At 39.1% G+C, this 15,627-nt stretch overlaps 1 protein-coding gene across 12 annotated transcripts in view; it reads left to right on the top strand.

Moving 5' to 3' along the window:
- EHBP1 (EH domain binding protein 1) overlaps positions 1-15,627 on the top strand; it is a 231,446-nt gene that overhangs the window by 17,906 nt on the left and 197,913 nt on the right. The gene's annotated exons all lie outside the window — the stretch shown is intronic.

The raw sequence follows: 15,627 nt of genomic DNA, 5'->3' as shown, positions 1-15,627 counted from the left end.
GAGGTGTTGCACTACCTGGGCGTGAGTGGAAGCACATCGAGTTCTGGCATATGCAGCTCCCATGGGGAATCCTGCCCTGCCCCTTTTGGGAAACTTAGATTTCTTTGCATTGTTCCAGCAGTGTGAGGTGACGTTACAAAAGCCAAATGTCTGGCTCTGGTTTATGCTTTGACTTCATAATTTTCTCCAAAACACTTACTTTCATTGGCTTTGAAGTTTGAGGGTTTCAGTGACCCAAAGCATCTTTGAACATTAACTGCATTGAAATGAATGAGTAAATTCACACCTCATTTGGTACTATATTGCTTGTCTGGCTGCAAAACAAACAAACCCAAATCCTGTATATGTTAAAACTGAGCACTAGCTTTCCAGCCAGAGCAGTGAGAAATAAGAGCCCTGACTCGCCTGCAGTGAAGGGGGTTAAAGGCTCTAGTCTACTAGGTTGCCTGTCTGCCTTCAGTGCTGAGGACAGAAATTGCACTTCCCCCAGCAAGGCCTTTGGGGAAGAAAAGTGGCTGAGAAGGCGTTGGTACTGTGTGGTTGAGAAGGCATTGGTACTGCATGGGGTAATGTGTTAAACAGCAAGAGCTAGATATGCCAGCACTCACCTGTCAAAGCTCAAGAGACAAGGTTAAATTAACAGATCAAGCTGAGATAAGTGTTTTGTGTAAGGTCTTGTCTGTGCTCAGAAACTGGAAAAGTTAAGGAGAGCTGACTTAAAGCATGAAGTACATAAATAAAACCATGCTGAACTCTCCTGTGAATGCACTCATTCAGGAGATTTGCTCTTCACTGTGGTAGCCCGGTGATCTTAATTTTCCTGAGCGTTCCTCTGCTGGCCTGCCTGTCCCTTTGAGGCGCGTGTACTGCCAAAGAGTGGGCATGCACATGTGTGTGCAGTGCTGGCCCTGCCAAGGCTGATGTTCCATCTGAGTGCTCCAGAAGTAAATATGTTAAAATTTTGCAGGCTTCAACTTTTGAGCCTTGTTTGTTTTAAAGATGAAAAGTGCATTTTATATCAAATATGCTGAAATATGTGGAAAATCTTATTTTGCAGAATCCAGGGAGTTTGTGTGCCCACGCATCTGTATTGTCCGTGTTGATGACTCTGCACATAACTGGTTTTCCCCCTCAGTGCTGTGAACTCTGCACAGCTAAAATTGATTCCCATTCCCTTGATGGTTAGTTTACAGAGTGGATTTTATTCATTAGGCTTCTTTGACCCTAACTAGGCAAATGTATTAAAACTCCAATTTGAAATTTAATCATTTACAGTAACTTATCTTCATTTCATTTACTGTAATACTCTTCTAGAAGCTTGAAATTAAAATTTTTCGTCCTGTTTATCCTCATGTAGTGCCAGATCCTGTAGCACTTAATCTGGTAGGAAGTTTTTGCCTTTCACTGTAAGGACACTGTTCTTGACTTGGCACAACTAGGTGTTGCAGTAAGTTTGAGAGGCTTTGTCTTTTACTTTGAGTGGATGGCTCTCAGCACTTTGCAAGATTAAGAGTATATTTTGCTCCAGGAACCAGCCTAGCCTCCCTTTTTATTCAGCTTTCTGCTTCCAAGGAGAACTGCTTTTTACACCAGACACATTTGTATTTACAGATAAAAACATTTTAAATTAGAGTAAAATTGAAATCTAGGGTGAGACAAAATTATTTAATCTTTTAAGCTGTGTGCTCTATGGGATAGAGGGGCTCTGTCTCTTTATCCCTTTGCCTCATTTAATGGTACAAGACTGGAATCCAGCCTGCAAGACATCAAATCCACTTAATAAAAAATCTGGACAGCATCCAGGATTCTCTTCTATGGCTGCAGATGTTACTTTACAACTACCCCATGCTAAGATCCATCAGCTAACTAAAGTAGCCATTAGGCTAAAACACAGTCAGGCATTTCACTATAGGACGGAGAGGGTATGGGTTCTGTCTAAGTTGACATAAAATACCAACCATGGCAGCACAGTAAGAAGGGAGAGGGCAGCATGGTAGCCAGCGTAGTGACCATGTTTAGTCTCCAGTTACAAACTTGGTGCATGATGGGTAGCAAAAGGACTGAACTTAGGACTTTGAAACAGTTGATAGTGGTGGTATCTATATGTCTTCATTGGGAATGTAAGCAAAGAAAGGACAGTGTTCATTTTTAACAGTTTATATCTCAAAAAAATTCTGGGAATGCAAACGACCTTTTGTACCTCGAGGAGTGCCCTCCTGTTGAATGTTAGTAACCAGCTGTTACTACTGCTGGTACCTGCTGCTCTCAAAGGAGAGTAGGTACAGCTCAGTGTACTGAAAAAAAATGTGAAGAACCACTACTCTTAGTTTCTTCCATAGGGATGCTGAGCCAAAGGGCTGACCTAGCTCAGAGGGCTCTGTTTGTAGGAGCATCTGACTTGTGTGAAAGCTAGATCAGGTTGTAACAGAAAAATATCATATAGGAAGATTGTTTAAAAAAATAAAACCCACAAACAAACAAAAATGGCTGGCTGAAAAATGTAATTTCTTTGTGCATTTTCAGCATCAACATAAATTCAGCTATACTGTAGGTTCTGTATGTTTGCTTTTTAAAATCGAAACCTGTGCTTTAAAAGTCATGTTAAATATGCTATTAGTTTCCAGCTTAGCTGATCTTGAAATAATTAGTTACAATTCTAGTTTCAGATTGCTGTTTGAGAGATGCCCAACAGCAGTTATTAGCAAAACCTGTTTAGGTCCTTAGTTGTTGGTGGGTTTGGGGTTTTTTGACCTTGAAATAGAAATATTTCATCAATTGTATTGCAAATTAGGAAGTTTGGTATTTTCAAAATACTTTCCAATACTTAAAAGCTGTAAGATCATATTTTTACATTTCAAAATAGAAATAGAGGTCTTCCAGTTAGGAAACTTTTTTGCTTTTTTGTTTTGTTTACAATATCCAGCCCCTAGTGTTGGCAGGAGGTTTTGCTTGGTCTCTTGAGTATCCATGAGTTAACATGCATTTTTTTCTTAGCCAGTACTTGCTGCTGGGTATGAGCCAGGGGTGTGACTTTGAGGGCATTAATTAACAGACTTGGTCAGTTTAGCTTCCTAAAAACGATACACATTTTTAGACTTTGTATGTACAATTCTAGGGGAAGAATTGGTGATCTCTAAATAGAAACAAACAGTGTTGCTTTTGGGATTGACTTCTGTAATCAGAGGTGTTAACTTCTGCTTCAGGAGGCAGCTTGGAAGCAATCTAACAACTTAATTAAACAGATTGAGCAGGAAGAGGAGGAGTTGTTCTAATTTTGCAGTCTTTGGAACAGTTATTTAGCTGTAAATACTGATCAAATAATTTCTCTTCTTATGGCCATACCTCCATCTTAAAGCAGTTCTCAAAAGGCTACCAACATGAAATGGGGCGTCTCATGGGAAACGGTAGTGGCAGTTTTGAATGGCCTACGCAAGTTCCTTGGAAACCATATGCAAAAATTTTGTAACTCTGGTAATTAATGGTTTTATTTCTTAACATGCAAGAAAATTATAGCTTTAGTTTTGGAAACCACCCATGTATAGCTTGCTGCTGCAAAATTTATCACGTTGGCTTATTCTCATTTTTCACATTTTGAAGGTCTCGTTAAGCTTGGAGAACCAAGGTAGGCTTTGGGGCTTTTTGTTTTGCTTAGTGTGCAAGCGTGTGACTTCGGTACCCAAATTTAAATGCAAGGTTCCCATGTTTCCCTGTGGTGCTTTGATGCTGTGGCTGCTTCAGAGATTTCCAGTAACTGGTGCATTATTGCAGTTGGTAAAATCTTGTAGTTTTGTGCCTCTGAAGGGTGGCAGGAAGGTGTGTTACTTCCACTGGTGCCCCAGCTATTGAGAAGAGGAGGAGTATTCCTCCTGGTAACCAGGTGCTTTGCTGAGAGCAGGTGATTTGTAATCCTGTGGTTGGTCATAGAGACAAGGTGATGCCAGAATCAGAGCTGAGAAAGCACTTCAGGATCTCATCTTTCAATGCCCTCCTTCCCCGAAAGTGAGTTCATACTTCTTGATACCATATCTGTTATGGCTGTGGCAGAGAGCACCTGACAGTATTTGCAAAGTCTGGTCTCCTGGGCAGAGACAGGGGAAAGGAGCTAGCACAGCATGTCATGTTTTCACCTCCGTCCTTTCCCCCCCTCCCTCTTTTTTTTTTCTCTTTGTGATATTAATTTGCAAAAGCGAAAGGAGGCTGCTGGCAGATGAGGAACCTTTAATTGGAGAGCTCATTGTAGGTGGGCCAGGAGTGCCCATGTCTCAGAACAAATGCTGGTTAATTTAGGGCTCACTAAACTCATCATTTAGAAAATGAAGTGTAAGTTTGTATCATACCAGCCCTTCCACGCTGCTCCCTGTATGGACACAGCACCATAGATCTACCCCTTAGCTTACTATATACTTGTGTTGTGCTACCCAGTGTTAGGCTACAATCTTCTTTGCAGTGTAAATCAAGAGTTTGCACTGTCTTTATAGCTTCACGCATATATTCAAGCTTTTCAAACTTTCCAGTATTGAAGCAGCAGACTACTGTGTGTCTTAGCACTCATTTGCTCTTCGTAGGTATCAGCCTTTTTAATTAAAAACACTAATTACTGTATAAGCATCTCAGTCCCATAATCCAGGCACCTGAGGTAGTGATATGAACTTTCTCTTTAGACAAACCCTTCAAGCTGGTACCATTCCGCGCTTGCTACACCCACTCAGAAATGTTTAGTTTGTTCACAATTTCTGTGCATCTTCAAAAGATAGAAGTTGCTTTGTGTAATCCAAAACATGGCCTTAAGAAACAAAAACAAACACGAAAACCCTGGTGTAGTTGGTTTGGAAGGGAGCTTTAAAAGATGTACGGCTCCAGATTCTCCTGTGCCTGCCCATGCTGAACTGTAATTTTCTTCAGGATGAGTCCATGGATTGCAAGGAGAGGAGGAGAATAGAGGCATTTTAACACACTGTCGCTTCTGAGACTTGCTTTGTCCAAGTCCTAACGTGGATGTTGGAATCTCCGTGGAACAGAAGTCAAAACCTTTGTTCTGGTATCTGTGTGTGAATGTGAAACTCGCCCAGGCAGTAAGAACAGCAAAGATCATCCTCTTTAATTGCTCATAGTAGGCTATGCAGAATTTCTTAAATCCATTTTAGACAAATTGGAGGAAGAAGATTCTGTTGTGGATAGTTCAGTTTTCTAACACTGGTTTTGGTGAAAGATACACACTTTTCTTCTGTTCTGCAGGAATTGCAGAAAAAATAGGGTTTTTTTCTCTACTGTTTCCAGACTGAAAAACAGAAAGGCCTTCTGTCTGAATGCTATTTGAGAAAAAAAAAAATTATGCAAAATGGAATAGGATCTGTTTTGTAATGGGGTCTTATTAAAATTGACAATGATGTGCTGAGAAGCCTCTTGCATATTTTTAGTACAGAAATACATTGTTTGATGCAGGCATTTGTTTTTGATAGGTTGAAGCTACATTTCAGGCAGCATTTGTCAGTCAAAGAATTTTATTTTAGCTATGCTTTTTGCACTTTTTATTGTGAGAGTACATCTAACATTTACATTTGTAGTGCTTCAGAATAGGAAGGGGTAACACAATAGTTTAAGGTATCCTCAGTAATGCACATACTTTGTTGTACAGAGATATTATCTTTGGTCTATAGGTAGAGGTATAGGTAGGTCATGGAGCATGACTAAAATCAAAGGGAGGGTTGATGCTCCTCAGTGTCTGTCTGAAAATTTTCTGAAGGCTGTGTAGTCAGTGTGGATGGGAGCTGGAATTTGAATTCAAAATTCCTGGTTTACTTGGTCAAGTTTGCTAAAACTGTGTTTCCCTGATTCTTGTCACTAATCTGTTTTATTGTTTTACACCACAGTGAACATGGACATTCATGAAGAGAGGGGCAGATAATGCCGATCACTTGTGTCTGCTGCGGGATGTGGAGGCTGGGTGCTCGGAGGTCTGCATTCAGCACTTGGGTTTCGTAGAAGATAGATGGTCTAGCACTTCACCTTCTTAAACCAGCTTTCAAATGCGCTGTTACGTATGAGATGAAAATGAGCTTGATTTCTAACTAGTTTGTGTTTATTCACTTGGCAGTTGTCAGGCCCCAGCTCTGTAGGGAAGAAGATCAGAGTAGCGAGTTCACCACGGGTCAGGACTGGGTGGACTGTGCAAGCAGGTTTGCGTAGCGCCTGCTCTTGCCATGTGCAGCTCGGGAGGAGCGACCTACCAACTCTAAACTGAAAGCGTTTTTTTAAAAAACTTTGATTCATTATTGTTAAAATGTAGACGACTAAATATTCTGAAAAAAGAACATAAAAAGGAAAATCGTGCGTCTGAGAAAGATCTGACTCATGGTAGCCTCCTGTGAACTTTCCACTATAAAGCAACATGCTCCGCTCTTTCCATTTAAGGTTTGTCTGAATGGCTCCATTAGCCTGTACTCCTCCCTGCCGGTTAGCCTGAGCCCCTGCTAGCCACGCACAAAAACCTGACCTGCATTTAGTGGTGTTCTAATGCTCTGAACTTACTTGACTGGGAAGGTTGGAATTACAAGCAAGCTTTTAGGTGGCCTTAAGCAGCTCTTGTTTTCTGTAGGCATTGTTTGTTACAGAGTATTGGGAGGCATTTCTAAGCTCTGGTGTGGTAGGATGTGTAGTGTAAACATGTGGACTAAGCATTGCTGGAGTAAATGTCTGCCTAAGGGAAGTGTCTATGATTATAGCAGAGTGAGATAAGACATCCACTTGGTCCTTCTGGTGCAGTGCTCTTAATGCCTCCTTGGGACAAGCAAGGCTAAATTGGACCAGGCAAAGAAAGCTTCTACACGGAGGGCAGCTGGATGTGATGTAAAATTCAGGGCCTAGTTGACAAATCCTCCTGTTACTGCCAAAAGGACGTTAAAGAACACAATTTCTGAAGACTAGGGTCAGTTTGTGTATTCTGCAATATAAAATTCTGTTGCAAAAAACTTTAAGAAAAGATTTGCTAGATAGTCCTGTTGAGATTGTTTTTTCTTAAGATTCTTTGCTGCAATAACTCCTTGAAAAATGAAGCTGAATCTGTCCTTGTCGGTGTTCTGAATAATGGATGAACATCCTTTGTTTAATCTGGCTCATTCTGCAAACTTCGTTTGTGTTTGGTTTAAGAAAACCAAGTCATCAGCAGTACATGCTACACATTCCACGCTCAGCCTCGCAAATAGATGCTGTGCAGATTCAGTAGGTCTGACTGCACTTGTAAAATAGTTGTAGTGTCTTGCTTTGTCCCTTTTTTGTTTAAACCAAGCAAAGCCAGACTAGAGCTTCTTTTGAAAAGCAAAGCATAATCTTGAGACTTAAGTCTTGCTGGGGCCAGTCCGTTTAGCTGCAGATGTATTAAAAAACCCTAAAATTCAGTTCACAGGGAAAATCCTGGTCTTTTGAGAGCTTGTGTAGTCTTGAAAAAAAAAAAAAATAGAGACCTCTGTTGGGAAGAAATGAAGGAGGAATTTTCTGTATTAAGTGTACAAAGTGAAGATGCAGAAGTGGAGGGATCTCAGCTATGGTGTCTTCTTGCTGTGCCTGTTATAAAGGTTTCTCTTTTGAAATTTCCCAGCCTTGCCAAGACTACTGGATGGTTACAGTGAGGGAAGAACAAGCTTTGTCTTATTTTAGGGGCTTGATGCATATTCTGCAATGAGTTAGGTTGGGAGACTGCTGTTTTGATTCAGATAGTCTGATGTGGTAATGCTGTGAGATGGTTCAGAAGTCTGTTCAAAGGCCTTATGCAGGAGTCCGCAGTGAAGTGGGAGCAGACAGGCTAGGCCAGGTGAACATGTCAGCCATCCTACCTTAATTTGCTGGTGGATATGTCCTGGCATCTTGTACAAGTACGCTGGAAGATGTCTGGGTACAGTGTTTTGAATACCCTTAACTTCCACCATGAAAGTTAAGGGGAGGTAGGGAAGAAAACCCCAAACCCCTTCTTAAAATTGCAAAGCTTCATCTCGTAATTGTACCTCATCTTATAATTAGCTCAGATGGGTTTTATCTGCATGGTGTTTTATTTTCTTCTTAATGTTTCTGGTTTTTGCAATCAGTGCTGTACCTTCACTCAGCAAGAGGGCTCATTTGGCAAATGCATCAACACGTGACATCATTCTTACCAGCGTCTCTAGGCCTGTTTAAAGCATCAGTGGTGACTTGACTGCACTTCCTGGAGTTGTAGGCAGCTGTGGAATTTCATTGATCATGACCAACAGGAAATTCTGAAGGAAAAGAACCTTAGTACAAGGCTCATGAAAGGCCATGATTAGTTCCTTGGCTAATGGTAATACATGGCATAGCGTAGGTCCCAGTGCAGAAGACTACACTGCAAAGAGAGCTTTTCAAAGTAATTATCTGTAAAATGAGGAAAAGTAATGTTCATCCCAAATTAATGGTGGTATAGAACTGATCACATTTATTTTTGAGAAACCATTAGAGAGCCTTGACAGCATTCCAGCAGTTGTGTAGAAAGCTGTGTGCTCGTGGGGAGGAAGGATTGGTTCATAATGAAAACCTTGCACGTCATGCTGGCATGCACAATGCAGAGGGGACAAAAGGTTATTTTAAAAAAAAAAAAAAAATTCTTATCAGAAGTACTTTGACATTAGTCTTCCAGTAATTATTTTTATCCTTCAATAGGTGCATCTGCATGCTATTGTGCTAACACTGCTGCTTCTCTTGTTAATTATACTCCTTTAAGCTTGCTTCACAAGAGTAATCTAGCAGCCCATAATAATTAATGCAGTTCATATCAAACACAGTAAGAATAAAACAAGCTCAACTGGAAAAAAAAAGGGGGGGGGGGGGGAGAAGGCAAAACCTGACACTTGGGCATTTTGATGCCAAAACAAACATGCAGGCTGTAGTGTGTCTGTGTACATACAAAAAAGGTACCTTGTGCGTTACAGGCATTTAAAGGTTATTGAATGTTATTAAATGTAATGATACCTTGTTATAAACAAATACTGTTACCTATTTTCTCTCCTTTCACCAAAAGGTTGTTAGTAATTGGTCTTCCATTGGCTTCAGTGGCCATAATTAAAGTTAAGTGCATTTCCAATTCTTTCCAACAACAGATTCTAAACATAAGTCTTTTACAGTTTGGTTTGGTTTGTGGGGGGTTTTTTGGGTTTTTTTTTGTTTGTTTTTTTTTTTTTTTTAAATCAAATGGTAAGTTTGGTGGAGAGATAGGTCCTGGTTAATGTTATCTGCTTCTGCTAAAAGGTTTACAAAACAAGAGCTAACAGGAGACTGATACCTTTTATGTCCTTCTTTCACAAATGATATTTGGAGAGTTCTGTAATCAAAATATTGTGCAAATGTTTCCTGGAATGATCAAACCAAACCCCAGAAGACCTTGGGTCTTGCACAACCTCCTTTTCAATCAGTGAAATTTGTGGCATATAAGGTGATGACCAGATGACATAGTTTTTTCCAGCCTGGGGAATGTTTTTATTACTTTATTTAGTAGTTGTGGATATGGCAAAGTCTGGTTCCAGTATTTTAATTTTATTGTATTTTAATTTTATTGTATTTTAATTTTATTGTATTTTAATTTTATTGTATTTTAATTTTATTGTATTTTAATTTTATTGTATTTTAATTTTATTGTATTTTAATTTTATTGTATTTTAATTTTATTGTATTTTAATTTTATTGTATTTTAATTTTATTGTATTTTAATTTTATTGTATTTTAATTTTATTGTATTTTAATTTTATTGTATTTTAATTTTATTGTATTTTAATTTTATTGTATTTTAATTTTATTGTATTTTAATTTTATTGTATTTTAATTTTATTGTATTTTAATTTTATTGTATTTTAATTTTATTGTATTTTAATTTTATTGTATTTTAATTTTATTGTATTTTAATTTTATTGTATTTTAATTTTATTGTATTTTAATTTTATTGTATTTTAATTTTATTGTATTTTAATTTTATTGTATTTTAATTTTATTGTATTTTAATTTTATTGTATTTTAATTTTATTGTATTTTAATTTTATTGTATTTTAATTTTATTGTATTTTAATTTTATTGTATTTTAATTTTATTGTATTTTAATTTTATTGTATTTTAATTTTATTGTATTTTAATTTTATTGTATTTTAATTTTATTGTATTTTAATTTTATTGTATTTTAATTTTATAAATGTTTTATTAATCTGTATTTTAAATCTTATTTTAGTTACTTAGTATGCAGGGCAGCGATGAAGCTTTTTTACTGAGCCACAAACTTTGAAATCATAATCTTCCCTGCTTTGCTGAGTAAGTTTCACTTGCAAATAACAAAATAAGCTTACTGCTATAAGTTGCCTTTCTTCAGGGATAGTTTCTTGTGAACCACACAAAAATGAGTAAACAGCAAATACAAGTTTATGGTAGGCTTTATAAAACATGATCTTTTGGATCAAAGCTTGATCCTTCAGTACCTGCCGCTGGGTCCCTGCCTTTCACAGTGGCAGTGTCTGATGCCCCACTGCTGCTGGCTTCCTTCAGCTCCCCCTCCCAGGGGGCTGCTGCTGCTTTGGCAATGCTGCATGCTGGCATGGGGTGAAATGCAAAGCACCACCAATGTTAGATTCCAGTACAGTATTAAATATTCCCACTGAAAGATTGGTGGCGTTGAATTGTACAGATTGAAGCAATTACTTGGTGTGGAGATGTAGCTGTTCAGCTAAAACCCACTTCTTTCCCCCACTCCAACCCCATTGTCGTAGGGTTAGTGGTGTGTTATTCCTTACCTTAAACATACTGGCTTTGCTGGAGCTGAATAAGTGACTATCTAAAAGCTGGTGCGTTTAAAGGAATGAGAAATGTTGTTTGTGCAGCACAGGAAACTAATTTTCTAAATTTTTTTTAATAGCTGACCATTAGTATTTGTTCAGTTTGCACCATTGTGCATTTTGTATCTGGAATGCTATCCGAGTTTACAGAGTAAACTTATAAAGGTTACTAAAACCAGTGTTCAGCCTAATTCGTCAGAAGTTATTTTATTTGCTTTTATTGTTGGTTAATGAGCAGCCCAGCTTTATGATGTTGAAGGAGGGGAGAAGTCTGAAATGCTTTAAATGAGCAAACTGCATTATGTGGGTGTGGCCATTTCCTAGCACCAAGACATCACTAATAACCTTGAATGCAAATTTGCTGATTAAAGTATGAGCTGGGCTTTTTCTTCTAGAAGTGTATTGGCATATAAGAACAATGAACAGATTGTGGAAGAAAAGGTTGCTCTTGGCTTAACTTGTAAAACAGTTCTATGGAGATATTTTTAAATTGTTGGATTTGTGACTTTCTTGAAGAAAATCCCTTAGAAAAACTGCTGTTCTTTCTCTGTTGTTTCAGTTAAGCATGTGCTATGCTTAGTGGGGAAACTCATCCTTGGGAATATTTTCTTCTCTTCCCTTCTCTCCCCATTCCATTTTGCTAAATTTTCTGTCTCCATATTCTGGTAACCTTCCTTGTTTTGGTGCAGTACCTCTGGATGTGGAGATACATACTTGAAGCTGAAGGAGCAAAGTATACTTAGTACTTAACAAAATAAATATACTGGTGAAAGAGCCTAGGGGAACAAGTGCTGCTCATGGTCTCCCATCAGCATGGCTTGGTCTTCTCGGTCTGAATTGAGACTCTAGTTGGCTTTTTCATTTTAGTGTATTTCTTTATATTGCTGGCAGAGGGAGTTCTTCAAAACAGGGAAATAAATCCAGGCTTGGTGATAACTGTGTATGTGATGCAGGCACAGCTCCCGCTGAAGAACTGTATTGAAGCACCAGCTGTCTCTGACAACCTGTGTAAAGCCAAGCAAGCAATGGCATGGTTTAAAATGAAATGAAAGAATTAGAATTAAACGTAAGGTCAGTTACCAACCTGGAACACATGCATACCAGTATCATAGGAGATGACTGTCATGTTTTACTGCCCATATCTGATTTTTTTTTTTTTTTTTTTTTTCTGTCCACACTTGGAAGGATTTCTGCATTGAGGCTTGTCAACCATTGACAATTGTTTTATGCTACTTAGTTTTTCAGAATAACTGTGTTGTCTACATATAGCCTCTTCTTCACTCTTGTCTTTTCTTGAAGCATCTGGCATAGCCACGGGTCTCTTCTAGAGTACCTCGTAATGAAAAATATCTGTGTTGCAGGAGTGCAGGTATGGATTCATTTCTACTTTGAATCGACTCGCTTCGGCACTGACACTGACACTCCTCCTGTTTCCTCGCTTTGCTTTGCTGTCTTGCTTCTCTTGGCCCATATGTTTGCACAAGTACATAACTGTTCTTGGGCCATCTCCATTGGGTGCTGGCTTCCTGGTTTAGATGTTGGCACCACGTGGAGCTGAGTGTGCTGCTTTACTTTTCCAGCTTGTGGCATGTTTCCCCCCTGGGAAGATTATCCAGTGCTATTGTAAGAAAAAATCACTTCTGATGCCAAGATAAATAAGACAAGATCAAAACAGATCTAGAGGCACAATGTGGTGTCACCATTACCTGAGCTGGAGCTGCAGGGAAGGAAGGGACCTCTGCAGGATCCTTCTTAGCCTCCCTCACAGGATCTCTGGAGAACTGAGTGCTCTTCTGATGAGAACGTGTGGAAATCTACTCTTGAAATCCATGTGTTGGAATTCAATGTTTTCATGATCTACTGAGTATACCATGAAGAATGTCTTTTTGTCTCTTGGGTGTTTCTGATAGCTGGTGTTCCTGTACACCTGAGCAGGCCAATGCCACGGCAAGTATAGCGGCTGGCTGTGCTGGCGAGAAGAAACAGGGAGGAGACATTCTGCTGAGCACTGTGTCCCTTTAGATGAGAGGGAGAAGAGGTGGAGAGCTGGTGGCAGTGTGGACTTGTGCTCTTAACCTCTGCAGGTGTTGTCCTGCCTTTTCCTACTGAAGCTCCTATTTGTGTGATTCCTGGGACACAGAGTCCCACTCTTGGAGGGAGGGTTGTCTTCAGTGTAACCACTGGTACTGCAGGAATGCATCTTCTTTTAACTTTTTTCTCTTTTTTTTTCCCTCCCCCACCTTCCCCTGCTTTTGGCATTTTTTTTTTTTGTGTTCAGAGGCAAGCTTAGGATTGAATGAGTCAAGGTTAGATGAAATTTGGTTCACAAGCTAGTTTCTCAAATGGGAATAAGTCAGTTTAAAGTGCAAAGTCAAATAACTCTGGAAAAAATTGTTTATTGTAGGCATGGGTTTGGATTGCTTCGCTTCAAGGAAATTGCTTGGGGGTGGTTTTTTTTTCCTGGTGGCACAAACACAGCTCCCATCAAAGTGAATGGGGGTGTGTACCGACAGATGAGAACCTAACGCACCTGACACCATGTGAGCAAAGAACTTTTGAAGTACAACAGTATGACCTCATTACCAAGCAAGATTTTGCAGGAGAAGCCATAAGCAGAGTGTCCTGGTTTCAGCTGGGATAATTTTCCTTCTAGTAGCTGGTATAGTGTTATGTTTTGGATTTAGTATGAGAATAACATTGATAACTTAGTTGTTGCTAAGTAGTGTTTATATACTAAGTCAAGGACTTTTCAGCTTCTCATGCCCAGCCAGCAAGAAGGCTGGAGGGGCACAAGAAGTTGGGAGGGAACACAGCCAGGACAGCTGACCCAAACTGGCCAAAGGGGTATTCCATACCATGTGACGTCATGCCCAGTATATAAACTGGGGGCAGTTTGCCTGGGGGGATCGCTGCTTGGGAACTAACTGGGCATCAGTCGGCAAGCGGTGAGCAACTGCATTATGCATCACTTGTTTTGTATGTTCCAATCCTTTTTATTATTATTATTATTATTATTTTCTTCCTTTCTGTTCTATTAAACTGTTCTTATCTCAACCCCTGAGTCTTACTTTTTTCCCTGATTCTCTCCCCCATCCCACTGGGTGGAGGGGGAGTGAGCAAGCAGCTGCGTGGTGCTTAGTTTCTGGCTGGGGTTAAACCATGACAAGAGCCAACCTATAGTTTAGGTCACCTAAACAAGCCATAAGAATGAATTGCACAGTTAAATGCAGTAGATTATTTCACTTTCAATTTATCCCAACCTGGAAATTAAGGGATATATTAAAGGAGTAAGGTGCAATACAGAATAGCAAATAAAAGCTTGTGTCTTAATTTCCTTTGCAGCATCTGCCTTTAACTCTGTTTTTCAGGAGAACTTTAGTTTGAGAGGGGGTTTAAATGTAAATCATAGGTGATGTATTAGTTTTATTGTAGCCTGCAGAAATTATGAACAGCTCAATGGGAAGGTATATAATACAGCAGTCAGCACTTCTGTGCTTAAAATGACTATTAAACCAGTTGGGTTTTCATTTGAAAAGTTAGTTATGAAGTAGGTGGTCTCCCTGTGAGGAAAATACTAGGATAGCAGTGTGAACACTGCTTTTTTTAATTCAGAATACTTGTGCGGATTTTTTTGGGTGCATCTTTCAATAATGATTTGAGCGCATTGGATGTTACCAAGAAAAAGTCAAGATACGTTTTGTTTTTCCCCCCATGATTTTTTTTAAACATGAAACAGGGTTTGCTGTTGGCTTTAGAAACACAAGGATTCTTACACCAGTGTCTCAAAAATCCGAGCAACAATTTTTTTCCAGGCAGAGTCACAGGTTTAGTGCTTTTAAGTGGAGATGTGAACTCCATTGAAAATCATTTGTGGGTGGATTTGCAGTCAGGCTTGTTGATGGAATTTGGGTCATCAGCCAGAAAACAAAGCTGGGATGGAGGGTCAGGAGCCTCTGGAAGAGGGGTCATGGGTCTGGAAGTAGGACCAGAAGTGTGGTCATACAAAGTATGGGTCATACAAAAAAAGAAGCCTGGAAGTTAGGTCAATATCAAAAAATCACTCAGAGACAACTGTAAAACTAATAAGGTAGAAGTAATTGGGCTGTAACTATTAACCAAGAAATAAATCTTAAGAAATTTAAAGAGAAAATAATTTGTACTGGAAGTGTCCTTTGAGTTTTCCATGTACATTCATTACAAATACCAAATAAACAGTTGCTTGGAGAGCCACACTGAGTTTCAGCATGTTTCTCCTTCTGAGTAAAAGTTGAGGAAGCACTGATTTATCTGTCTTTGGTCATCCAAGGAGATGTTGAGGAGTAATATAGAACTTGATTCTCTTGTTGTTTGAGGTATTCAAGTAGAAAAAATAATCCTTTGGGGATGAAAAAGTGAAATTGCCTGTTTTCTTTGCTGCTTAGCAGTACCTTTTCAATATGTCTGCATAGGAATTCAAACTAGAGCTTGCACTGATGTTTGGGGTACTGGATTGTTTCCAGGGTGTCTTTGAAGAGGCTGGATCCTGTTCTCTGCCCCATGGAAGAGTTTCTGCTCAGGTGTGCTGCTGGCTCTGGGGAGATGCCCACAGGCAAGGAGAGCAGGAGGAGAACAATGATATTAGTGTGCGGATTGGAGGACAGCCTTTTTCTATAAATACATGTTATTTTTCTTGTTAGATGACCAACGTTGAGAGTGGTTTTTAGATGAGCTATTTTTAAGAGATAATATATCCACTAAGGATGTCATTATGTATTGCAAGAGTTTTAATATAAACTGTTTACGTATTGATCTTGTTGTAAATTAAGCTGTTTCT

This window comes from Harpia harpyja, chromosome 4 (assembly GCF_026419915.1).
Source record: "Harpia harpyja isolate bHarHar1 chromosome 4, bHarHar1 primary haplotype, whole genome shotgun sequence".
Taxonomy (NCBI): domain Eukaryota; kingdom Metazoa; phylum Chordata; class Aves; order Accipitriformes; family Accipitridae; genus Harpia; species Harpia harpyja.
This window is presented reverse-complemented; position numbering and strand designations above follow the sequence as displayed.